This window comes from Rhinoraja longicauda, chromosome 38 (assembly GCF_053455715.1).
Source record: "Rhinoraja longicauda isolate Sanriku21f chromosome 38, sRhiLon1.1, whole genome shotgun sequence".
NCBI classification, from domain to species: domain Eukaryota; kingdom Metazoa; phylum Chordata; class Chondrichthyes; order Rajiformes; family Arhynchobatidae; genus Rhinoraja; species Rhinoraja longicauda.
The window spans coordinates 12,012,799-12,039,541 of NC_135990.1; the positions used below are offsets into that span (position 1 = coordinate 12,012,799).

General features: G+C 49.7%; 1 protein-coding gene across 4 annotated transcripts in view; it reads right to left on the reverse strand.

Moving 5' to 3' along the window:
* The window catches only part of LOC144610957 (casein kinase I-like), a 229,582-nt gene extending 204,812 nt beyond the window's left edge, over positions 1–24,770 (reverse strand). For all 4 annotated transcript variants that reach the window (XM_078429994.1, XM_078429993.1, XM_078429990.1 and 1 more), the window contains exon 1: positions 24,544–24,770. The gene's annotated coding sequence lies outside the window, so the exon portion shown is untranslated. The remainder of the gene's footprint in view (positions 1–24,543) is intronic.
* Between the last annotated feature and the right edge of the window lie 1,973 nt (positions 24,771–26,743).

Below are 26,743 nucleotides of genomic sequence, written 5' to 3' on the forward strand. Positions count from 1 at the left end.
CCCCCATCTAAAGCAGCCCTGTTGGCAATCTCAGAGGACGTTGGAGAGTCAGCCACACTGTTCATTTAGTTTAGTCTACACATACAGCATGAAAACAGGCTCTTTTACAGGTAGATGACCTCAGGAAGGGTGACTTCAGTCTGAAGAAGGGTCTCGTCACCCAAAAGGCTGATGTTGAAAGGCTGGAGCGATTGGGCTTGTATACACTGGAATTTAGAAGGATGAGGGGGGATCTTATTGAAACATATAAGATAATTAGGGGATTGGACACATTAGAGGCAGGAAACATGTTCCCAATGTTGGGGAAGTCCAGAACAAGGGGCCACAGTTTAAGAATAAGGGATAGGCCATTTAGAACGGAGATGAGGAAGAACTTTTTCAGTCAGAGAGTGGTGAAGGTGTGGAATTCTCTGCCTCAGAAGGCAGTGGAGGCCAGTTCGTTGGATGCTTTCAAGAGAGAGCTGGATAGAGCTCTTAAGGATAGCGGAGTGAGGGGGTATGGGGAGAAGGCAGGAACGGGGTACTGATTGAGAGTGATCAGCCATGATCGCATTGAATGGCAGTGCTGGCTCGAAGGGCTGAATGGCCTACTCCTGCACCTATTGTCTATTGTCTATAAAACGTCACCCATTCCTTCTCTCCTGAGATGCTGCCTGAGACGCTGGGTTACTCCGACATTTTGCAGTACCTTCAGGAAGGGTGGAGCCCATAAGGGGCAAAAGTTGGCTGTGGAAGATGTGCTAACAAGAGGGACGCAAGGATGCGAACGATGTAACTGGTGGGACGACAAGGGTGGGGGAGGGGATGGGAGGGAAAGAGGGCGGAGGGGAGGGGGGATGGGAGGGAATGCAGGAGTTACTTGAAATTAGAGAAATCAAGGTTCATGAGCATCTAAAACGTCTAAATTCCAGTGTATACAAGCCTAGCCGCTCCAGTCTTTCAACATATGACAGTCCCGCCATTCCGGGAATTAACCTAGTGAACCTACGCTGCACGCATTCAATAGCAAGAAGAGCAGCAGTTCTTAACCTTTTTGGCCCCATCAGACATCTGTGGGCAGTACCGTGACCATTCTTGGTGAGTACCGTGACCACCGAAACAAAAAATTATTTTAAAAAACTGCCCGATTTATGAAAAATGCCTGCCAATACTCAGTCAATGGGATGGAATAAATTCATTTATGGCCCCTTCATGACCCCTGGAAAACCCCCAAACCACCCCCAGGTTAAGAACGGCTGCTTTAGAGACACAGCGCAGGCCACCAAGACCATGCTGACTCGTAATCACTCCTGTACACTAGCATTATCCTACACACGGGGGGCAATTTACAATTTTTACAGAAGCCAATTAACCTACGAGCCTGTACATCCATGGAGTGTGGGAGGAAACCGGATCACCCGGAGAGAACCCACACTGTCACAGGCAGTCATAAAACAGCCCTGTTGGCAATCTCAGAGGACGTTGGAGAGTCAGCCACACTGTTCATTTAGTTTAGTCTACACATACAGCATGGAAACTGGCTCTTTTACCCATCATGTGCTCATCGAGTACATACTAGTTCTGAGCTCTTTGTTCTAATATTAAAATTCCCTTAAAAACCTGGCCCTCTAGCACACAAACTGCCATTTTGGTACCAAATACATTCTCCAAACTCAAACCTAAAGTGGTCAAAATGTGGCGATAAGAATCACAGTGGTAGAGTTCGAAGGTAACTCAGCAGGTCGGGCAGCATCTCAGGAGAGAAGGAATGGGTGACGTTTCGGGTCGAGACCCTTCTTCAGACCCCGAAACGTCACCCATTCCTTCTCTCCTGAGATGCTGCCCGACCTGCTGAGTTACTCCAGCATTTTGTGAAATAAATACCTTCGATTTGTACCAGCATCTGCAGTTATTTTCCTACAGTGGTAGAGTTGATGCCTCACAGCGCCAGAGATCTGGGTTCGATCCTGACTACGGGTGCTGTCCGTATGGAGTTTGTACGTTCTCCCCGTGACGGGGTGGGTTGTCTCCGGGAGCTTCAGTTTCCTCCCACACTCCAAAGACGTACAGGTTTGCAGGCTAATTGGCTTGGTAAAATTGTCCCTGGCGTATGTACAATAGTGTTGGTGTGCGGGGATCGCTGGTTGGTGCAGACTCGGTGGTCCAAAGGGCCAGTATCCACACTGTATCTCTAAACTAAACTAAACACAGAACTCCAAAGAGCAGAGAGACCATTCACCCTGTCACACGTGAGTGTATCCACTTAATTCCACTTCCCCCATCCAATCCATGATCATGCAATTATTTCCTTTACAATAGACAATAGGTGCAGGAGTAGGCCATTTGGCCCTTCGAGCCAGCACCACCATTCAATGTGATCATGGCTGATCATTCTCAATCAGTACCCCGTTCCTGCCTTCTCCCCATACCCCCTGACTCCGCCATCCTTAAGAGCTCTATCTAGCTCTCTCTTGAATGCATTCAGAGAATTGGCCTCCACTGCCTTCTGAGGCAGAGAATTCCACAGATTTACAACTCTCTGACTGAAAAGGTTTTTCCTCATCTCCGTTCTAAATGGCCTATCCCTTATTCTTAAACTGCGTCCCATGGTTCTGGACTCCCCCAACATTGGGAACATGTTTCCTGCCTCTAACGTGTCCAACCCCTTAATAATCTGATATGTCTCGATAAGATTCCCTCTCATCCTTCTAAATTCCAGTGTATACAAGCCTAGTCGCTCCAGCCTTTCAAGTACACATCTCAGATAGACACAAAATGCCTCCCGACACAAGTGCACATATAATCCCTTATTAAGATTACTACTAAATCTGACTATTATCCTTTCATCGTATTAGTTCCTAGCCTTACAAGAAATTGCATTCCGATTCCAGTCTTTTCAAAGATGTGCAAAATAGTGATAGCTGGGCGTTTACAGACACAAATCTCGGAAGTTGACAGAGGTTAATAGGATAGTTCCAATGGGAATACCGTAAGGCGGAAATACCTGAATTTAAAAATAACTCAGTAAAAAAGCTCTTGAACAGAAGGGCCATGTTATAAAGATACAGGGACATTTGAGCTACATCCAACCCCCACAGGGGAAGACAGAGGAGGGGGCAGAATCTCTTCTCTCAAGGGGGAATGGGGGGAGAAAATCTCCCCGAGAGCAGAACTGAGGCGAGGGGCCCCTTCTTCGGAACGAGGAACGGAGGAGGGGGGCTTCTCTTTGTAAACAGAACCAGGGGCTTGCCCACAAAGGAAGAAAGGAGCGAAGAAGATGAGACACAAAATGCTGGAGTAAAGCAGCGCGTGTCTCCCCCACTGAGGACGGACTGGCGGGAGGTGAAGGAATCTCAGGGCAGGTACGCCGTTCACATTCCTGACAGCTGATCGCGAGTTCGATTCCCAGTCTAAGACTTGGGCTTCACAAGTAGACACAAAACGCTGGAGTAACTCAGCAGGCCAGGCAGCATCTCTGGAGAGAAGGAATAGGTGACGTTTCGGTTCGGAACCCTTCTTCAGTCAGAAAGAGGTGGTGGGGGAAACTGGAGGCGAGGAAAAGGCCAGGACAAATCAGGGTCGGCAGTAGATGACCTCAGGAAGGGTTTCAGTCTGAAGAAGGGTCTCGTCCCCCATTCCTTCTCCTGAGATGCTGCCTGAGCCGCTGAGTTACTCCGACATTTTGCGATACTTTCAGGAAGAGTGGAGCCCACAAGGGGCCAATGTTGGCTGTGGAAGATGTGCTAACTTTAGGGACGCAAGGTTGCGAACGATGCAACTGGTGGGACGACAAGGGTGGGGGAGGGAAAGAGGGCGGAGTGGAGGGGGGATGGGAGGGAATGCAGGAGTTACTTGAAATTAGAGAAATCGAGGTTCATGAGCATCTAAAGCAGCCCTGTTGGCAATCTCAGAGGACGTTGGAGAGTCAGCCACACTGTTCATTTAGTTTAGTCTACACATACAGCATGGAAACAGGCTCTTTTACCCATCATGTGCTCATCGAGTCCACGCCGACCAATCATCCGTTCATACTAGTTCTGAGCTCTTTGTTCTAATATAAAAATTCCCTTAAAAACCTGGCCCTCTAGAGAGAGCTTTTAAGGATAGCGGAATCAGGGGGTATGGGAAGAAGGCAGGAACGGGGTACTGATTGAGAATGATCGGCCATGATCACATTGAATGGCGGTCCTGGCTCGAAGGGCCGAATGGCCTCCTCCTGCACCTATTGTCTATTGACACAAACTGCCATTTTCGTACCAAATACATTCTCCAAACTCAAACCCAAAGTGGTTAAAATGTGGCGATAAGAATCACAGTGGTAGAGTTGCTGCCTCACAGCGCCAGAGATCTGGGTTTGATCCTGAATCACAGTGGTAGAGTTGCTGCCTCACAGCGCCAGAGATCTGGGTTTGATCCTGAATACGGGTGCTGTCCGTACGGAGTTTGTACGTTCTCCCCGTGACGGGCGTGGGAACCAAGGCACACCAACATAAAATGGGAATAAACAAAAGACAAATAAAGAAGCAAAGAAATAAGTAAGGGGGAAAGATGGGGGGGTGGGGGTGAACAGTAGGAAAAATATCACCTTGGGCTACACCCTTACTCTGCCCAGTAAGCAGTTTGTGAGCTTCGCAGGGCATGATGACAGCATTGCCATAGGTTGTGATCGCACCTGGTACAATAGGACAATAATAGAGATGATCTTTAGAGTTCCGGTGTAAAGTAGAGATGCTCAACTATTTTCTCTCCCGAGAGTGCAGCTGCTCGGCTTTCAGCTCTGGGACTGGAGCAGTGTTCTCCCAAGGCCCGGCTAAGATTTCAGCTGGTGAAGAAGCTGCTTCCAGGGGAATCACCGGAGGAGCCCGTCCATCAAAGCTGTCCGTCTGCTCGCCAGATGGCAGGAACCAAGCCGGCCGGCCAAGACCTCTCGGATATCCCGGGCTTTCCATTCCAACAGCTCGGCGCGGGCATAAATTTGTATAAGTAAGATGTGTAGGGTAATAAACTGCAGATGCTGGTTTAAATCGAAGGTAGACACAAAATGCTGGAGTAACTCAGCGGGTCAGGCAGCATTTCGGGAGAGAAGGAATGGGCGACATTTCGGGTCGAGACCCGTCTTCAGGAATGGGTGACGTTTCGGGTCGAGCCCCTTCGGGTCTCGACCAGAAACGTCACCCATTCCTTCTCTCCAGAGATGCTACCTGACCCGCTGTTACTCCAGCATTTTGTTTACCTTAAATCTTAGTTTCGTTTTTCTTTGGTTTAGAGATACTGTGCGGAAACAAGCCGGTCCGCCCAACCAGTCCACACCGAGGGGCGATCCCTGCACATTAACACCATCCTGCACACACCACAGACAAGTTTATTCCAAGCCAATTAACCAACAAACCCGTAGATCTTTGGAGTGTGGGAGGAAACTGAAGATCGTTCTTCCCGTGACCTGCGTGGGTTTTCTCCGAGATCTTCGGTTTCCTCCCACATTCCAAAGACGTGCAGGTATGTAGGTTAATTGACTGGGTAAAAATTGTCCCTAGCGTGTGTAGGATAGTGTTAATGTGCGGGGATCGCTGGGTGGCGCGGACTCGGTGGGCCGAAGGGCCTGTTTCCGCGCTGTATCTCTAAATCTAAAAAAAATCTAAATAAATCTCTGAGAAAACCCCCTCTGGTCACAGGGATAACATACAAACTTCGTACAGACAGCACCCGTAGTCGGGATCGAACCCGGGTCTCTGGCGCTGTAGGGCAGCAACTCTACCGCTGCGCCAAAGTGCCTCCCCATGCAAACTGAACTGAGAAAGAGCAAGGATGCGCTCGAGTCACGTTTAAAAATTCCTACGGGGAGACCCAGCAATAACTTTTCTTGGGGAATGACACAAGCCAGAGACGGAAAATGCAACATGACCTCACCCCGTACTCCACCACACATCAGGTAACATTTTAAAAAAACCACAAAACCCCTCCAAATTTAGTGCTTTGCTAAATATTCACTGAGAATTGCATCTCCTCCACACACAAATTCACAGGGACAGTCAGTGCCAGTGTGATTAAGGATTTCAGTAAAGCAGTGTGTTTTTTTAAATAAATAATTGGGAAATGGGCAGTATTGCCAGGTGGATCCCACACACCTCTCACTGTGCAGAAGGTGCAGCCAAGAAAAATATTTAATCCACACATTTGATGTTGCAATGGGTACTGGAAGAAATAAGATACTGTGCAAAAGATCAAATGATACAGAATAAAATTCATCATGTAATTATGTCATCCTGTCCGAGTCATACAGCGTTGAAACAGGCCCTTCGGCCTGACGACATTGAAAAAGTCATTTCCTCCCGCCTAGACTACTGCAACTCCCTATACATTGGGATCAGCCAATCATCCCTGTCCCACCTGCAATTGGTCCAAAACGCCGCAGCGAGACTCCTGACGGGTACCCGTAAAAGGGACCACATCACCCCGATTCTGGCCTCTCTCCACTGGCTCCCAGTACAGTACAGAATCAACTTCAAGCTCCTCCTATTCACATACAAAGCCCTAAACGGGCTTGCCCCCCCCCCTCCCCCCCATATCAAAAATATTCTAACCCACCACTCTATCTCCAGGTCCCTCAGGTCGGCCGACTTGGGGCTACTGGCTATCCCGCGGTCTAGGCTTAAGCTCAGGGGTGACCGCGCTTTTGCGGTTGCAGCTCCTAGACTGTGGAACAGCATCCCTCTCCCCATCAGAACTGCCCCCTCCATCGACTCCTTTAAGTCCAGGCTCAAAACCTATTTCTACTCCCTAGCGTTTGAGGCCCTCTGAGGGGGCGCTGTGAACTGTTTATGTATGTGCTGTTATGTGTGTGTGCCATCGTATGTTCGTTCTTAGTACCTGAACTGATGTACAGCACTTTGGTCAACGTATGTTCTTTTTAAATGTGCTACACCAATAAAATTGACTTGACTTGACTTGCTCACACCAACCAACATGCCCCATCTACACTAGTCCCAACTGCCTGCATTTGGCTCATATCCCTCTACACCTATGCCATCCCTGTATCTGCCCAGATGCTTTGTCAACTTTGTGATGGTATCTGTCTCCACTACCTCCTCCGGCATGATCATAATTCAGTGAGGAGTGTGGAAAGGCATGCTCAGAGCATAGAGTTGAATTGGAATTGGTCTGAAGGGCGGCACGGTGGTGCAGTGGTAGAGCTGCTGCCTTACCGCGAATGCAGCGCCGGAGACTCACGTTCGATCCTGACTATGGACGCCGTCTGTACGGAGTTTGTACGTTCTCCCCGTGACCTGCGTGGGTTTTCTCCGAGATCTTCGGATTCCTCCCACACTCCAAAGACGTACAGGTATGTAGGTTAATTGACTAGGTAATATGTAAAAATTGTCCCTAGTGTGTGTAGGATGGTGTTAATGTGCGGGGATCGCTGGGCGGCGTGGACTCGGTGGGCCGAAGGGCCTGTTTCCGTGCTGTATCTCTAAATCTAAAAAATCTAAATCTAAGAAGGGTCTCGACCCTTAACGTCGCCCATTCCTTCTCTCGTGAGATGCTGCCTGACCCGCTGAGTTACTCCAGCATTTTGTGACACCTGTACGTTGAATTGAAAGACGCACCGTGGAAACAGGCCTTCCGGCCCACTGCGTCCACGCCGACCATCAATCACCTGTTCACACGAGTTCTATGTTATCCCACTTCCTACCCACTAGGGGGCAATTTTACAAGAGGCCAATTAACCTACAACCCCCACTGTGCTGCCCTAAAGGCAAATACGCTCTTTTATGCGCTGCTCCAGATGTCAACTTCTTTACACCGGCGAAACCGAACGCAGGCTCGGCGATCGCTTCGCTCAACACCTGCGCTCAGTCTGCGTTAACCAATCTGATCTCCCGGTGGCTGAGCACTTCAACTCACCCCTCCCACTCCCAGTCTGACCTTTCTGTCGTGGGCCTCCTCCAGTGCCATAGTGAGGCCCACCGGAAATTGGAGGAACAGCACATCATATTTCGCCTGGGCAGTTTGCAGCCCAGTGGTATGAACATTGACTTCTCCAACTTTAGATAGTTCCTCTGTCCCTCTCTTCCCCTCCCCTTCCCAGATCTTCCTCTATCTTCCTGTCTCCACCTATATCCTTCCTTTGTCCCGCCCCCCTGACATCAGTCTGAAGAAGGGTCTCGACCTGAAACGTCGCCCATTCCTTCTCTCCTGAGATGCTGCCTGACCTGCTGAGTTACTCCAGCATTTTGTGAATTAAATCCTTTTATGCATCTATTCACTACACACTAGGGCCAATTTATAGAGACCATTTAACCTGCAAATCCGCACATCTTTGAGATGTGGGAGGAAACCGGAGCTCCTGGAGGAGAACATGCAAAATCCACATGCAGTGCCCTCCATAATGCTTGAGACAAAGACCCATCATTTATTTATTTGCCTCGGTACTCCACAATTTGAGATTTGTAATAGAAAAAAAAATCACATGTGGTTAAAGTGCACATTGTCAGATTTTAATAAAGGCCATTTTTATACATTTTATACATTTTGGTTTCACCATGTAGTGTTTATACATAGTCTCCCCATTTCAGGGCACCATAATGTTTGGGACACAGCAATGTCATGTAAATGAAAGTAGTCATGTTTAGTATTTTGTTGCATATCCTTTGCATGCAATGACTGCTTGACGTCTGCGATTCATGGACATCGCCAGTTGCTGGGTGTCTTCTCTGGTGATGCTCTGCCAGGCCTGTATTGCAGCCATGTTTAGCTTATGCTCGTTTTGGGGGCTAGTCCCCTTCAGTTTTCTCTTCAGCACATAAAAGGCATGCTCAATTGGGTTCAGATCGGGTGATTGACTTGGCCACTCAAGAATTGATCATGTTTTAGCTTTGAAAATCTCCTTTGTTGCTTTAGCAGTATATTTGGGATCATTGTCTTGCTGTAGAATGAACCACCGGCCAATGAGTTTTGAGGCATTTATTTGAACTTGAGCAGATAGGATGTGTCTATATCCTTCAGAATTCATTATGCTACTACCATCAGCAGTTGTATCATCAATGAAGATAAGTGAGCCAGTACCTTCAGCAGCCATACATGCCCAGGCCATAACACCCCAACCACCGTGTTTCACAGATGTGGTGGAATGCTTTGGATCTTGGGCAGTTCCTTCTCTCCACCATACTTTGCTCTTGCCATCACTCTGATATAAGCTAATCTTCGTCTCATCTGTCCACAAGATCTTTTTCCAGAACTGTGGTTGCTCTTTTAAGTACTGCTTGGCAAATGGCCATCCTATTTTTGCAGCTAACCAGTGGTTTGCATCTTGCAGTGTAGCCTCTGTATTTCATTTCATGTAGTCTTCTGTGGACAGTGGTGATTGACAAATCCACACCAGACTCCTGAAGAGTGTTTCTGACCTGTCGACCCGGAGAAAACCCACACGGTCACAGGGAGAATGTACAAACTCCGTACAGATAGCGCCCTTAGCCAGGGTCTCTGGCGTTGTAAGGCAGCAACTCTACCGCTGCGCCACTGTGCGGCTAGCATTTTGTTTTTCAATGGGATGTTATCAAAATGCCGGTGCACACCCTTTGTGATTTTATACTCCACGATTGAGTCCCCTCTCAACCTCTTCCTTCCAAAGAAAACAAGCCCTGCCCACTCAATCTCTCCTCGTGTATAATTTCCTAGTCCTGGCAATGTCCTCTTTAATCTCCTTTCCAGCGCAATCGTCTGCTTCCAGTACGGTGACGGGAACTGTACATAATACTCAAGCTATGCCCTAACAAACATCGCATACAATTCAATCATAACCTCCATTCTCTTACATTCTAGGTTTCAATAAACAAAGGAAAACAACCTGCATGCATTTATAATCACCTCATTGACCTGTTTACGGATCCATGGTATTCAGAAACAAGAACGAGGATTTGAAAATTGAGACAATGCAGCAACAGAAACCAAATAAATGCAGGTTGGCAGGTGGAGTGAACAGATCTTGCAGAACAATGGAACAGTACAGCAGAGGAACAGGCCCTGACCCACAATATCTGAGCTGACCACGATGCCAAATTAAACTAATCGCACTGATCTGCAGGTATCACAAAATGCTGGAGTAACTCAGCAGGTCAGGCAGCATCTCAGGAGAGAAGGAATGGGTGACGTTTCGGGTCGAGACCCTTCTTCAGACTGATCTGCACATGATCCATATACCTCCATTCCTTGCATTTTAATTGCAGCGAATTGTGGACGTAGCCCAGACCATCACACAAACCAACCTCCCTTCTATTGACTCCATTTATACCAAAGATACTAGTGGAACAAGATAGACCACTCTACCCTAAAAACCGTAGTACGTCATGGGGCCATTTTAGTAGGCAGAAACCTGCAGAAACATTTAAAAAGAAAAATAACAAAAATCTGTGGAATTGATAGATGAGATATATTCTGCATTTTAATGGCATCATCACACATACTGTTCCCCCACAACACTGATTACACTGCGAGAGGAATAGCAAACGGCGGGTTTTGCTTACTAAAATGGCGGACGTTACGCTCCTTTGCGTACTACACTTCAGAACAAGCGATTTCAACGGAGCGGTCCATCTTGTTCCTCTAGTATCTTTGATTTATATCTCACGCTGCCTCGGTGTGTGTGGACCACAGTCTGCCCCAGCGAGGATGGCAACAGATCTGGTTATGACGATATATAAATCCTTCAATATATCTTAAGATGCTTAAGAAGAGTTTTCTTCTTATCAGCACTTTTTCCTCACACTTGCCTGCGCTTGGATTAATTTAGAATGTAATAATTCATTTCCAAATGAATTCTGACACTTCCCCTCGCTCCCACCAACAAGCTGCAACCTGCTGTTTACAATATTGAAGTTCTCACGACGTGACTGCAACATTGGACACAGAAGAGACTTGAAAATCTGTCACAACAGGCCCATCTGTTCTTCCAGAGGGGACATCTCAGCTGAGACAGGTAGAGAATTATCTTCAAAGACCGTACACCATCTTGTACTCTAACAAGACTTACATTATTTCAGAAGACTGACCATTGAAGGGCTCGCTGAAGCCACGCTTGGAGCTTTGTCAAAGACCCCTTTACTTCCTGCTTCTCCTAAACAATTAACACGGCACCGACTGTTAACAGTGTGGCATAAGTAGGAAACCAACCATTTGGTGATCAATGAAGGTCTCGACCCAAAACGTCACCCATTCCTTCTCTCCAGAGATGCTGCCTGACCCGCTGAGTTATTCCAGCATTTTGTGTCTTAATTCGGTGGTCACAATGGGTGTTACCACCTGATCATTCAATGGAATGGCACAGCAGCACAACTGCTAGAGCTGCTGCCTCTGCGCTGGAGGCCCGAGTTTGATCTTGGCTTTGAGCGCTGTCCGGGTGGAGTTTTCACGTGCTCCTTGTGACCACGTGGGTTTCCTCCAGGTGCTCCAGTTTCCTTCCATACCGCAAGGGTTAATTGCCCTCTGCAAAATTGCTCCAAGTGTGGAGAGAGTGGATGCGAAAGTGGGATAACATGGAACTAGTGCGAATGGGTAGACAAAATGCGAGAGTAACTCAGCAGGTCAGGCAGCACCTCTGGAGAAAAGGTATGGGTGACGTTTCTTCAGAAGTGAACTGCTGATCGATGGTCAGTGTGGACGCGGTGAGCAAATATGGCTCGTTTCCACGACACATTGTGCAATCCTTTAATCAATCATTCCACCTTTCAGCACCAGCAGTACGGCTAACCAAGGCAAGTGTTGTAATCTTTCAAGTATCTCATCTAGAGTTCAGAAGTTGCCACTCCTAGGTATTTATGGCAATAAGCATATTTTGCATTCCTTACTAGATTCAATTATTACCAACTGTGGAGGAAACCTCAGACTTGTATCAAGCAACCTTAAGAAGACACGATCTGCTGAAGAGAGGAAACATAGGCCTGCAAGTGGAACCAAGCACGAATGCTATGTAAACTGAAATGAAAGCCCAGGGTAGCAAAAGTTCATGGGAGGGTATTTCTGCTCCAGCTACTCATAGTCAATGCTGAGCTATAGGGAGAGGTTGAGCAGGCTAGGCTAGGACTATATTCCTTGGAGTGCAGGAAGCTGAGGGGTGATCTTATAGGTGTATAAAACCATGAGAGGAACAGATCGGTTAGGCACACAGAGTCTGTTGCCGAGACTAGGGGAAGAGAACCAGGGAATGTGGGTTTAAGGTGAGAGGGGAAGGATTTAATAGGAATCTGAGGGATAACTTATTCACAAAAAAAAAAGTGGTGGGTGTATGGAACGAGTTGCCAGAGGAGGTAATGGAGGCAGGTACTTTTGCAACGTTTAAGAAACATTTACCTTTACCTCCCCCCTCAACTCCATCCAAGGACCCAAACAATCTTTCCAGGTGAGACAGAGGTTCACCTGCACCTCCTCCAACTTCATCTATTGCATCCGCTGCTCCAGATGTCAACTTATTTACATCGGCGAAACGAAGCGCAAGCTCGGCGATCGCTTCGCACAACACCTGCGCTCGGTCCGCGTTGGCCAAGCTGGTCTCCCGGTGGCCGAGCACGTCAACTCCCCCTCCCATTCCCAGTCTGACCTTTCTGTCATGGGCCTCCTCCAGTGCCATAGTGAGGCCCACCGGAAATTGGAGGAACAGCACCTCATATTTCGACTGGGCAGCTTGCAGCCCAGCGGTATGAACATCGACTTCTCCAACTTTAGATAGTTCCTCTGTCCCTCCCTTCCCCTCCCCTTCCCAGATCTCCCTCTATCTTCCTGTCTCCACCTATATCCTTCTTCCTCTCTTCCACCTATATCCTTCTTTTGTCCCGCCCCCCTGACATCAGTCTGACCCGAAACGTCACCCATTCCTTCTCTCCCGAGATGCTGCCTGACCTGCTAAGTTACTCCAGCATTTTGTGAATAAATACCTTCGATTTGTACCAGCATCTGCAGTTATTTTCTTATTTACATAGGGCAGGATTAGAGGGATATGGGCCAAAACGCCGCCAGGTGGGACTAGTGCAGATGGGACCTGTTGGCTGGTGTGGGCAAGTTGGGCCGAAGGGGCTGTTTCGACACTGTACGACTCTGTGACTCTATGACTAAACTAGGAAGATTCTGTATCCAACAGCAGAGCCAGGTCAATAATAAATAGAGGATCGTGTAATTGATCGTCAGGGCACCGACTTACAGTCTCAGTTTCCTGGTTTTAAACCAAAGTCCAATCTTGCACTACATTTGAACCCTCCCGTGACATTTCATTTCAGCAATTAACTATCACTGGAACCTTGTCAAAAGCTTAACTGAAATTCAGGTTATTAACTGTATTTCCTTGTCCACCAAGGGACAGTCTCAGCTTTGTTAAACGTGACATTTCAGTATATTGGCAGTCTTATTTTCCCTGTAATCCATTATCCCTGACAAGCCCATTAACTTTTCCCCTTCCATCTCCACCTATTCTTCTACCACCTAGATCGGGTAGGCACACAGTGTCTCTTGCCGAGACTAGGGGAAGAGAACCAGGGAATGTGGGTTTAAGGTGAGAGGGGAAAGATTTAATAGGAATCGGAGGGATGACTTATTCACAAAAAAAAGTGGTGGGTGTATGGAACGAGCTGCCAGAGGAGGTAATGGAGACTAGGGTGGTTTTTATTGTAGCCAATTCAGTTTGGTTTAGTTCATTGCCGTGTGAAAGCCTTTTGTTGCGTGCTAACCAGTCAGCGGAAAGAGAATACATGATCACAATCGAGCCGTCCGCAGTGTACAGATACGTGATAAAGGGAACAGCATTTAGTGCAAGAGAATGTCCAGTAAAGCCCGATGATCACCAATGAGGTAGATAGTAGCTCAGTCTGAAGAAGGGTCTCGACCCGAAACGTCACCCATTCCCTCTCTCCTAGATGCTGCCTGACCTGCAGAGTTACTCCAGCATTTTGGAATACCTTAGATAGTAGCTCAGGACCGCTCTCTAGTTGTTGATAGAATGGTTCAATTGACTCCCGCCTAGACTACTGCAACTCCCTACACACTCAGCCAATCATCCCTGTCCCGCCTGCAATTGGTCCAAAACGCCACAGCGAGACTCCTGACGGGTACCCGTAAAAGGGACCACATCACCCCGATTCTGGCCTCTCTCCACTGGCTCCCAGTACAGTACAGAATCAACTTCAAGCTCCTCCTATTCACATACAAAGCCCTAAATGGGCTTGCCCCCCCCCCCCCCCATATCAAAAATCATCTAACCCACCACTCTATCTCCAGGTCCCTCAGGTCGGCCGACTTGGGGCTACTGACTATCCCGCGGTCTAGGCTTAAGCTCAGGGGTGATCGCGCTTTTGCGGTTGCAGCTCTTAGACTGTGGAACAGCATCCCTCTCCCCATCAGAGCTGCCCCCTCCACCGACTCCTTTAAGTCCAGGGTCAAAACCTATTTCTACTCCCTCGCGTTTGAGGCCCTCTGAGGGGGCGCTGTGAACTGTTTATGTATGTGCTGTTATGTTTGTGTGCCATTGTATGTTCGTTCCTTAATACCTGAACTGATGTACAGCACTTTGGTCAACGTGGGTTGTTTTTAAATGTGGTATACAAATAAAATTGACTTGACTGATAACAGCTGGGAAGAAACTGTCCCTGAATCTGGAGGTGTGTTTTTTCATACTTTCGTACCTCTTGCCTGATGGGACACTGGAGAAGAGCGAGTGACCGGAATGAGACTTGATTATGCTGTTGGCCTTGCCGAGGCAGCGTGAAATGTGGATGGAGTCAATGGAAAGGTGGTTGGTTTGTGTGATGGTCTGGGCTGCATCCAGGATTCTCTGCGATTCCTTGCGATCCTGGGTGGAGCTGTTCCCAAACTGTGCCACGATGCATCCCAATAAAATGCTCTCTGTAGAGGTTGGTTAGAGTTGGTGGGGACATGCCGAACTTCCTAATCACTGTTGTAAGACTGTTGCAACCAAATTACACAGTGAAGTGCAAATGGAGTCAAGGAAGGGAGGTTGGTTTATTTACCAGCACAACTTTAGGTTGTGAAAAGATACTGCAGCCACTAGGCGAAACCCATGCACTCACTCTGACTGCAGCACCACAGTACTGTTCTACTTCCCCAGGGTTTCTTCTCAATGACTAATTGAAAGATACAGCAAGGAAATCAACCCTTCCGACCACCGAGTCCACACCGACCATCGAGCATCCATTCCCATTTGTTCTATTTCACAAAATGCTGGAGTAACTCAGCGGGTCAGGCAGCATCTCGGGAGAGAAGGAATGGGTGACGTTTCGGGTCGAGACCCTTCTTCAGTACGGAGTTTGTACGTTTTCCCCGTGACCTGAAGAAGGGTCTCGACCCGAAACGTCACCCATTCCTTCTCTCCCGAGATGCTGCCTGACCCGCTGAGTTACTCCAGCATTTTGTGAAATAAATACCTTCGATTTGTACCAGCATCTGCAGTTATTTTCTTACACTACCCATTTGTTCGATGTTATCCCACTTTCTCATCTACTCCTGACATACAAGGAACAATTTACAGAGGCCAATTAACCTACCAACCCACGTCTTTGTGATGCGGGAGGAAACTGTAGCACCCTACGCGGTCACAGGAGGTGCATGCAAACTCCACACAGTCAGCACCCAAGGTCAGGATCAAACCTGGGTCTCTGGAGCATGGAGGCAGTAGCTTCAATAGCAGCGTATCTGTGTCACCTGTACAATTACGGGGAATGCAGTGCCGGAGACTCAAGTTCGATCCTGACTACGGGCGCCGTCTGTACGGAGTTTGTACGTTCTCCCCGTGACCTGCGTGGGTTTTCTCCGAGGTCTTCGGTTTCCTCCCACACTCCAAAGACGTACAGGTATGTAGGTTAATTGACTGGGTAAATGTAAAAATTGTCCCTAGTGTGTGCAGGATGGTGTTAATGTGCGGGGATCGCTGGGCGGCGCGGACTCGGTGGGCTGAAGGGAGAGAAGGAATGGGCGACTTTTCCGGTCGAGACCCACAGTCTGAAGAAGGGTCTCGACCCGAAACGTGGCACGGTGGCGCAGCGGTAGAGTTGCTGCCTTACAGCGAATGCAGCGCCGGAGACTCAGGTTCGATCCTAACTACGGGCGCCGTCTGTACGGAGTTTGTACGTTTTCCCCGTGACCTGCGTGGGTTTTCTCCAAGATCTTCGGTTTCCTCCCACATTCCAAAGACGTACAGGTTTGTAGGTTAATTGACTGGGTAAATGTAAAAATTGTCCCTAGTGTGTGTAGGATAGTGTTAATGTGAGGGGATCGCTGGGCGGCGCGGACTCTAAAAATCTAAATCTCCAGAGATGCTGCCTGACCCGCTGAGTTACTCCAGCATTTTGTGATCCCTTCGATTGGTACCAGCATCTGCAGTTATTTTCCTACAAGATCTGCAAATAAGTGTAGAATTTATGTCCAACTACAATGTGAGTGCATTCCAGAGAACTTTAACTTTATGTTTAGTTTAGTCTAGAAATTCAGGTCCTTCGGCCCACCTAGTCAGCACCGACTAGTTCGATCCGACACACTAGGGACAATTTACAGAAGCCAATAAACCGACATGTCTATGGAATGTGGGAGGAAACCCAAGTGGTCACAGGGAGAATATACAAACAGACGTGGTTCATTGCATGTCAGTGAGCTAGACAGAGGCACAGCAACAAATTGCACTGTGCCATCTCCATCCCCCTGATAAGTCGCACATACGACATACATTTGTATTTATATAAATAATTTAGCAAACGGTCTTTCAGAGAGCAATGGGACAGAATTTGACAAATCAATCCATGGGACAAGCACCTTTATCACCTCCCTTGCCTCTTATACTCACACTAACACCCATCTAATCAACCTGTTTTAACATTTGGTCGGCTGCAACTTGGGCACAGGTTACTGAGTGTGTACACAGCATCAAGTCCTAGGGCATGAAATTCTCTCAACGTCCTTACAACCCCAAAAGGTATGAACATTAATGACTTGGACGAAGGGATTAAACGTACCATTAGCAAATTTGCAGATGATACAAAGCTGGGTAGTAGTGTGAACTGTGAGGAAGATGCTATGAGGTTGCAGGGTGACTTGGACAGGTTGTGTGAGTGGGCGGATGCATGGCAGATACAGTTTAAGTGTGAGGTTATCCACTTTGGTGGAAAGAATAGGAAGGCAGAGTATTATCTGAATGGTGTCAAGTTAGGAAAAGGGGACGTACAACGAGATCTGGGTGTCCTAGTGCATCAGTCACTGAAAGGAAGCATGCAGGTACAGCAGGCAGTGAAGAAAGCCAATGGAATGTTGGCCTTCATAACAAGAGGAGTTGAGTATAGGAGCAAAGAGGTCCTTCTGCAGCTGTACAGGGCCCTAGTGAGACCGCACCTGGAGTACTGTGTGCATTTTGGTCTCCAAATTTGAGGAAGGATATTCTTGCTATTGAGGGCGTGCAGCGTAGGTTTACTAGTTTAATTCCTGGAATGGCGGGACTGTCGTATGTTGAAAGACTGGAGCGACTAGTCTTGGATACACTGGAATTTAGAAGGATGAGAGGGGATCTTATGGAAACATATAAGATTATTAAGGGGTTGGACACGTTAGAGGCAGGAAACATGTTCCCAATGTTGGGGGAGTCCAGAACCAGGGCCACAGTTTAAGAATAAGGAGTAGGCCATTTAGAACGGAGATGACGAAAAACTTTTTCAGTCAGAGAGTTGTGAATCTGTGGAATTCTCTGCCTCAGAAGGCAGTGAAGGGCAATTCTCTGAATGCATTCTGAAGAGAGAGCTCTTAGGGATAGCGGAGTCAGGGGGTATGGGGAGAAGGCAGGAACGGGGTACTGATTGAGAATGATCAGCCATGATCACATTGAATGGCCGTGCTGGCTCGAAGGGCCAAATGGCCTACTCCGGCACCTATTGCCCATAACATTGAAATTTCCAATTTTACGAAATTAATCGACAAACACCTCTTCCCAGTGCCGCACCTGGGTGCTCACCCATTTCTCCCACAAACCCCCCCCCCCTCATTCCTCATCCCCCTTTTTGCCCATCCCACAGATTCACACTTCACATCACTTCTCCTCCTATCTCACATCCTTCTGTCTTTTCATCCCTGGCCTTTGTCCAACCATCTGCCAATAACCCTCGCCCTCCCTCACTTGTATCCACCTATCACTTGCCTGGCTTTGCCCTGCCCCCACCACTCTCCTCCCTACCACAATCAGTCTGAAGGAGGTTCTGGACCAGAAACACCGCCTGTCCATGTTCTCCAGAGATGCTGTCTGACCCGCTGAGTTACTCCAGCACGTTGTGTAAAAAAATAACTGCAGATGCTGGTACAAATTAAAGGTATTTATTCACAAAATGCTGGAGTAACTCAGCAGGTCAGGTAGCATCTCAGGAGAGAAGGAATGGGTGACGTTTCGGGTCCAGACCCTTCTTTGTGTTATCCTTTAAACTCGCTCCTTTAATCTCCCTTGTATAGACTCAATAGATATTTGCCTCCCATATCTGAACCCTTTAATCTGTTCCCCCATTTTAGATGTACAATATAAAGGCAAGTTATTGGGCTCAAGTCCGTGAAGAAGGCAGGTAGAATGCAAGTTAGTCACCCCTCCTTTATCAATAGATCATAATAGATGTCACCTATTCCTTTTCTCCAGATGCTGCCAGATCCGCTGAGTTACTCTAGCTTTTTGTGTTTATCTTCTGTTTAAATCAGCATCGTTACTTTTTTGCATGTCTTTCATTCATTTGTTCTATCTATATACTAAAACTCTCGTTTGTTTGTTTGTTTGTTCCTGAACTACATCCAAAACGGTACACGATAGCACGACAATTTTAGGCCCACCTTACTCACCGTCGTCCCTTTGGTGCTAATGGAAGAAGTCTCATTGAAATCGGTGTTATATTTTTAAAGTTATTCACATTTTAAAGTTTAAATCTATCTCCTAGGGAGGGAGGGAGGATGGGGGGAGGTGGGAGGATAAGGGGGGATGGAGTGGGGGGAGGGGAAGGGGGAGGGAGGTGTGGAGGGTAGGAGGAGGGTGCTGCACCAATGCAGGAGAGGTTTGAGCCCAAAGGGTCCACTTGGTCTAGTATCTCTCTACATCACTGTCTATATCTCTCATTTCCATTTCCTCTGACTCTGTCTGAAGGGTCTTGACCCAAAACGCCACCTATTCCTTTTCTCCATCAGCCATGATCACATTGAATGGTGGTGGTGGCTCGAAGGGTCGCATGGCCTCCTCCTGCACCTATTGTCTATTCTCCAGAGATGCTGTCTGACCTGCTGAGTTCCTCAAGCCTTTTGTGCCTATCTGCAGTTCCTTCCTACACATGATAGATGTGCAACTCTTCCACCCACCTATCTTTGCTCTGTCAATACTAGTGATGTTATATAATCCATCATTAACTAGACCTGCTAACGTTAACCATAAGGACATAAAAGAACTCATCCTGGTTAAGACAGAAAGGCCTGCAAGCAGATATAATTAAACGCTCGGGAAGAATGTAACATATCCTTGTGATTATTAAATCATGGTTCCAGTCTTTTCATTACCGCCCGCAGATCTTGATTAAACCACATAAACCGTATATCGAAGAAACAAAAGTAAGGTGCAGCAGTTGGATCCAAACGTTGCAAGAGAAATGACGTGTGAGCAATTAATCAAAACTCAATTTATAACTCCAGCAATCAACATAACCTGTCTTCCACATCGCACCACAAAGCATTGGCTACATTCTCCTCAAGATCAGCTGAAGATCAAGATTAGCTGGTAGAGCCTCTGCCTCGCAGCACCAGAGACACGGGTCAATCCTGACCACGGGTGCTGTCTGTGTGAAGCTTGCACGTCCTCCCTGAGACCACGTGGGTTTTCTCCGGGCGCTCCGGTTTCCTCCCACATCCCAAAGGCGCGCGGGTTTGTAGGTTAGTTGGCCCTCTGTAAATTGCCTCTGGTGTGCAGGGAGTGAATGGGAAATCGGGATGGCAGAACTAGTGTGAATGGGTGATCAATGGCTGGCATGAACGTGGTGGGCCCCAGGGACCTGCTGCCATACTAAACACCAAACTATCAGAATATTTGGTTCAAACCAAACAGAGATTGAGTTTTTAGGGGCGGCCATGGTGCTGCATTACAGCGCTTGCAGCGCCCGAGACCCAGGCTCAATCCCCACTACGGGTGCTGTCGACTGGAGCGGCTAGGCTTGTATACACTTGAATATAGAAGGATGAGAGGGGATCTTATCGAAACATAAGGTTATCAAGGGGTTGGACACGTTAGAGGCAGGAAACATGTTCCCAATGTTGGGGGTGTCCAGAACCAGGGGCCACAGTTTAAGAATAAGGGGTAGGCCATTTAGAACAGAGATGAGGAAAACTTTTTCAGTCAGAGAGTTGTAAATCTGTGGAGTTCTCTGCATCAGAAGGCAGTGGAGGCCAATTCTCTGAATGTATTCATGAGAGAGCTAGATAGAGCTCTTAAGGGTAGCGGAGTCAGGGGGTATGGGGAGAAGGCAGGAACGGGATACTGATTGAGAATGATCAGCAGTGATCACATTGAATGGTGGTGCTGGCTCGAAGGGCCGAATGGCCTACTCCTGCACCTATTGTCCGTCTGTACAGAGTTTGTACGTTCTCCCCGTGACCGCGTGGGTTTTCCCCAAACTCTTCCGTTTCCTCGCACACTCCAAAGATGTACAGGTATGCAGGTTAATTGGCTTGGTGTATGTGTAACTTGTCCCTAGTGTGTGTAGGATAGTGTTAATGTGCTGGGATCGCTGGTCGGTGCGGACTCGGTGGGCCAAAGAGCCTGTTTCCACCCTGTATCTCTAAACTAAAGTAAAGTATTTTCTTTAAACCTCAATTTATAAATTTGATCTATTTATAATTAGATACTAATATCCCTAACTCTCATCAATCAAATGTCTCACATAAAAAAAGGCAATTGGCCTCACTGGTCTATGTTGATATCCATGTTCTCTGTGGATCCATGCTCAATCCATCCAAGCACATCACCAAAACCTTCCAATTTATTTTCCCCCTCAGGAGTTTTATCAAACTTGACTCAAGCTTGGTGATTTGGGGGGGGGGGGGGGGGAGTAGAGTCTGAGGGAAACCACGATACTGTGGTTAATGCTGCTGTCTCTCTGCTCCAAGAAGCCTGGTTCAATCTGTGCGGTATCTGCATGTGTTTTTTTCCCCTGCATTCAGGTGGGTTTCCCCTGTGTGCTCCAGTTTCCTACCACATCTCAGAGACAGCTGGAAGGTTAATTGGATGGTGTAAACTATCCTGAGCATAGGTTGACAGCAAATAGAATTAAAGGGCCACGTAGGAGAGAGAACAAACTTCACAATACATACAGAGATAAAGAGGAGGAGGCAGGACTAACAGGATTGCTCCCGGAAGGGCTGGCATGGAGCCAGTGGATAGAATGGCCTCCTTCTGAGGTAATTGTAAAATATTAGGAATCTGTCGGAAGGAACTGCAGATGCTGGTTTACATCGAGGAATGCTGGAGTAACTCAGCAGGACAGGCAGCATCTCTGCAGAAGGAATGGGTGACGTTTTGGGTCGAGGCCCTTCTTCTGTCCAGTTCTGTTCATTCCTTCTACCCAGATGTGCGGCCTGTCCCGCCGAGTTGCTCCAGCATTTTGTGTCTATCAAGATTTTAGGAATCGAGAACGAATTTGGCTTACGATTTAAATCAGGAGAAGCCTTCAAAGGCTTTGCTTGATCTTCCCCCCCCCCCCCCCCCCCCACCGCCCCCGCCCCCCCAACTCCCCCGAAGTGCTGCAGCTCCACAACGTTTGTGATCCTATAACCGCCACCACCGCAAAATGTTGGCAGCCCACCAGAGCGGAGAAAACTTAGCCTCAGCGCTGCCAGTATTGAAATGCCAATGCAGCGTTGTGCCAAAATACAGCCCACTCCCCGACACCCACAAGTCTCCAGCAGCAGGAGCCTGCTGCACAGTAGCTCCCCGCCGCCAGTGAAACAAGATACAAAGGGCGGAAAGTAGCTCGATTTATACTCTTCACATTTGCGGAAATGGCATCAAATCAATTCAAAGCTCCATTTGAGAACATAGATGTTTAACCATGGCACTTCATGCCCACTAACACCCAACGTGGTCATTCCCATAGCAGCAGCATCATTGCAGGATAAACAGGCTCATTGCGTGATCACCGACCTACTCCCACACATTCCCCGAATCATCGTTTCCAACCCCCCTCCATCCCAATTCCCAACCACCCCACACATGCCACCTGCTCTCCCTCTCAGCGGCCAACTCGCCCTCACGGGCTCTTCCCTTCCGCCTGCCCCACCCAATTAACTCTCACTCATCCAACACACTAAATACCAGCCTCACTTTGCTTTCTGTTCACAGTCCAACTCATCCCTCTCCACAGCCCCATCATCAACTCATTTAACCATTTACCAAATCATTCCTGATTCATCTCTCCCCTACATTTCATAGTTCTTCACTCTTTTCCTTATCCATTCTTGCCCCCATTCTCCTTATCTCTCCTGATCCCTTTCACACACATCACTCTCCCTTTCGACTGTGATTATCTACCCTTCCCCACTTCCCTTCCCAGCACTTTTCCATTAACCTCTCCCCTCACCTACCCCTGATCTCCTTTTTTCCCACCTCTCATCTCCCTCCTCTCTCACCCCTTCTCATAATATTCCCCGCGACCTCTCTGCCTCCTCTCCTCCACCCTCCCCAGCCTGATCCCCGATTCCTCGGCCTGCCTCACCTACACCTCCTCTCCCCCACTCCTTCCTCCACTGTTCCACCCCCGACAGCAGCCAAGCTGTTTCCTCCTCTCTGCCCCCTGCCTGGTCTCTGTTCCGCAGCCAGTATCTCACACCCACCCTGCTCCACCCGCCCCCACAGCCTGCCCCCTCCTCCTCTCACAAGCCAAAGTGCTTCACCTGCCTGCTCTGACCATCGCTCTGGCTCCCCTCCTCAGCAACCACAAAACCTCCCCCCCACCCCCCAACCTGCTGCCATGTTATTAAACGCTTACCCCCCCCCCCCCCCCGCCGCCGCCAAATTCAGGTTCACTTTCCTCCAGCAGTCAGTTCCTTACCCTGCCTCACCCCTCCCTCCATCACCAATGTCAAGCCCCCTCCGTTACACCCCTAACACCTAGCACACATCCCCCCCACCTTCACCCAGCTCATCCTCTCCCCCCACCCATGCCTCCCTGCTCGCTCACACCTCTCTTCTCCCCGTAACCTACCTCTCCCACCCTCGTCCCTCAGCCTGTCCCGTTTCCCCCTCTCTCTTACTCTCACTTCTCCCCTTTAAACAGAATTCCTCCCCATCTTTCTCTCCCGATCTCCCTTTCCTCTCCTTCTCCGTCTACCTCTCCCCATCGATCTCCATTAACCACTCTCCCTCTATTCCCCCTCACCCTTTTCCCACTCTCATTTCCCTCGCTCTTTGGCTTAATCTCCTTCCTCCCCTCTCCGTCCGTCTCATACCCTTCTCCCTCACTCCTCCCCTTTCACAATTCCCCCCCTTCTCCTCTATCCACCCCCTTCTCCTCTATCCACCCCCTTACTCCTCCCTCGTCTCCTAACTCCCCTCCCTCACCATTTCCCTCCTTCCCCATTTCACCCTCCTCCACATCACCCACTGCCTCCACCTCCCTCCCATACCCCTTAACCTCCCTCCCTCTCCCCTCACTATCTCCCCTTCCCTCTCTCTATCATTGTCTCCTCCTCCTTCTCTCTCCCTCCACCCCTTTATCTTTCCCTCTCCTTCCATCTTTATCTCTTCCCTCCCCCCTCACTCTGTCTAACTTTCTTTCCCTCCCCCTCCATCTCCTTGCACCTCGAGTTCCTCCCTCCCCTGTTCACTCTCTACCTCTCCAACTCTCTCCCTATCCCTTCATCTGACACGTCCCCGTCCCCCCTCTGCCAATCCCCCTCCATTCTTTTCTCTCTCCCTCTCTCTCCTTCCCTTCTCTCCATCCTTCCCTCCACTCTCTCCTTCCCTCCACTCTCTCCTTCCCTCCACTCTCTCCTTCCCTCCACTCTCTCCTTCCCTCCACTCTCTCCTTCCCTCCACTCTCCTTCCTTCCCCTCTCCCTCTCTCCTTCCTTCCCCTCTCTCCCTTCCTATCTTCACTCCCTCCATCCGCCGATATCTCTCCTTCTCTCCCCCTTCTCTTCTCCCCTCCCTCTCCTTTCCTTCTCTACCTTCCTCTTCCCTCCTTCTCTCCCTCCTCTCTCTTCATCCGTCACGCTCCCTCTCTCCCTTCCCTTCACTCTCCCTCCATCTGCCACTGTCTCTCCTCTCTCTCTCTTTCTCTCTCTCTGTCCCCCTCTCTCTCCCTCCATCCGCCACTCTCTCTCTTTCTCTCTCTCCCCTCTCCCTTCTCCCCCTCCATCCGCCACACACTGTCTCTCCCTCTCCCCCTCTCTCTCTCTGTCTGTCTCTCACTCACTCACTCTCTTCCCCTCTCTCTGTCCCTCCCTCTCCCTTCTCTCCCTCCATCCGCCACTGTCTCCCTCTCTCTCGCCGGTGCTGCCCACTGTGCGGGCAGGGCTGCCTCACCGAGTGCCGGGTGCGGGTCTGGCGATGCTGGGGTTGGCTGGTCCGGGTCTGGGGGGGGCGATGCTGAGGCTGGGGGGGGGGGGGCGATGCTGAGGCTGGGGGTGCCGTGTCGGTGTCCGTGCCGGTGTCGGGGTCTCCGCTGTGTTTTCTCCTCCGGAAGAAAAGGGAAAAAAAGCCCCAGCCGCCACGCCGGAAGTCGCTCCGCATCACCGGCCGCCGGGCCGGGAGCGCTTCCGGGTCGCTGACCCCGCCCGCCCGGCGTGACGTCATACTGCCCCGTGACGTCAGGGGACAGCAACGTTCCACCGTCCTCCAGCTGCCAATGGAGGCTCCCTCACTCTGCCCCACACCCTCAGTGTGGGCTCCCTCACTCTGCCACACACCCTCAGAGTGGGCTCCCTCACTCTGCCCCACACCCTCAGAGTGGGCTCCCTCACTCTGCCCCACACCCTCAGTGTGGGCTCCCGCACTCTGCCCCACACCCTCAGTGTGGGCTCCCTCACTCTGCCCCACACCCTCAGTGTGGGCTCCCTCACTCTGCCCCACACCCTCAGTGTGGGCTCCCTCACTCTGCCCTCACCATGTGATACCCACACCCTCAATGGGCTCACTCACTCTGCCCCCACACCCTCAGTGTGGGATCCCTCAATCTGCCCCCACACCCTCAGTGTGGGCTCCCTCACTCTGCCCCACACCCTCAGTGTGGGCTCCCTCACTCTGCCCCACACCCTCAGTGTGGGCTCCCTCACTCTGCCCCACACCCTCAGAGTGGGCTCCCTCACTCTGCCCCACACCCTCAGTGTGGGCTCCCGCACTCTGCCCCACACCCTCAGTGTGGGCTCCCTCACTCTGCCCTCACCATGTGATACCCACACCCTCAATGGGCTCACTCACTCTGCCCCCACACCCTCAGTGTGGGATCCCTCACTCTGCCCCACACCCTCAGAGTGGGCTCCCTCACTCTGCCCCACACCCTCAGTGTGGGCTCACTCACTCTGCCCTCTCCATGTGATACCCACACCCTCAGTGGGCTCACTCACTCTGCCCCCACACCCCCAGTGTGGGCTCCCTCACTCACCCAATTCCATGTGATACCCACAGCCTCAGTGGGCTCACTCACTCTGCCCCCACACCCCCAGTGTGGGCTCCCTCACTCACCCAATTCCATGTGATACCCACACCCTCAGTGGGCTCACTCACTCTGCCCCCACACCCTCAGTGGGCTCACTCACTCTGCCCCCACACCCTCAGTGTGGGCTCACTCACTCTGCCCCACACCCTCAGTGTGGGCTCCCTCACTCTGCCCCACACCCTCAGTGTGGGCTCACTCACCCATCTCCATGTGATGTCCACACCCTCAGTGTGGGCTCCCTCACTCTGCCCTCACCATGTGATACCCACACCCTCAATGGGCTCATTCACTCTTCCCCCACACCCTCAGTGGGCTCACTCACCCATCTCCATGTGGTGTCCACACCCTCAGTGGGTTCACTCACTCTACAATCTCCATGTGATATTCACACCCTCAGTGGGCTCAATCACTCTGCCCTCACACCAGGTACCCTGCCCTCTCCATGTGATACCCACATCCTCAGTGGGCTCACTCACTCTGCCCTCACACCAGGTACCCTGCCCTCTCCATGTGATATTCACACCCTCAGTGGGCTCACTCACTCTGCCCCCACACCCTCAGTGGGCTTACTCTACCATCTCCATGTGATATCCACACCCTCAGTGGGCTCCCTCTGCCCTGCACGAGGTGCCCTGGCATCTCCATGTGATACCCATACCCTCAGTGGGTTCACTCTGTCCTACACCAGGTACAATCTGACATGTCCATTTGATATTCATACCCTCAATGGGCTCACTCTGCCCCGCGCCAGCTGCCTCTGGCCTCTCCATTTGATTCTGGTTCTGGTTGATTACTGCGCAAACACCTCATAAATGGCTATCTCGCGCAGGTCGGAGTGAGTAGAGTAGTGATTAAATTTTGAAGTGGGTCTTTTTGACCAAGTTGGGGAGATCTAGTTGCTCAATCCCCTTTTTTATACCCTCAATGAGCTCACTCTGCCCCACACCAGCTGCCTCTGCCATCTCCATTTGATATTCATACCCCACCCCGATCAACCGTTCAAGTGCACCTCCGCCAACCTCATGTGAAGGAGGAACTGCATTTGCTGGTTTAAACCAAAGGTAGACA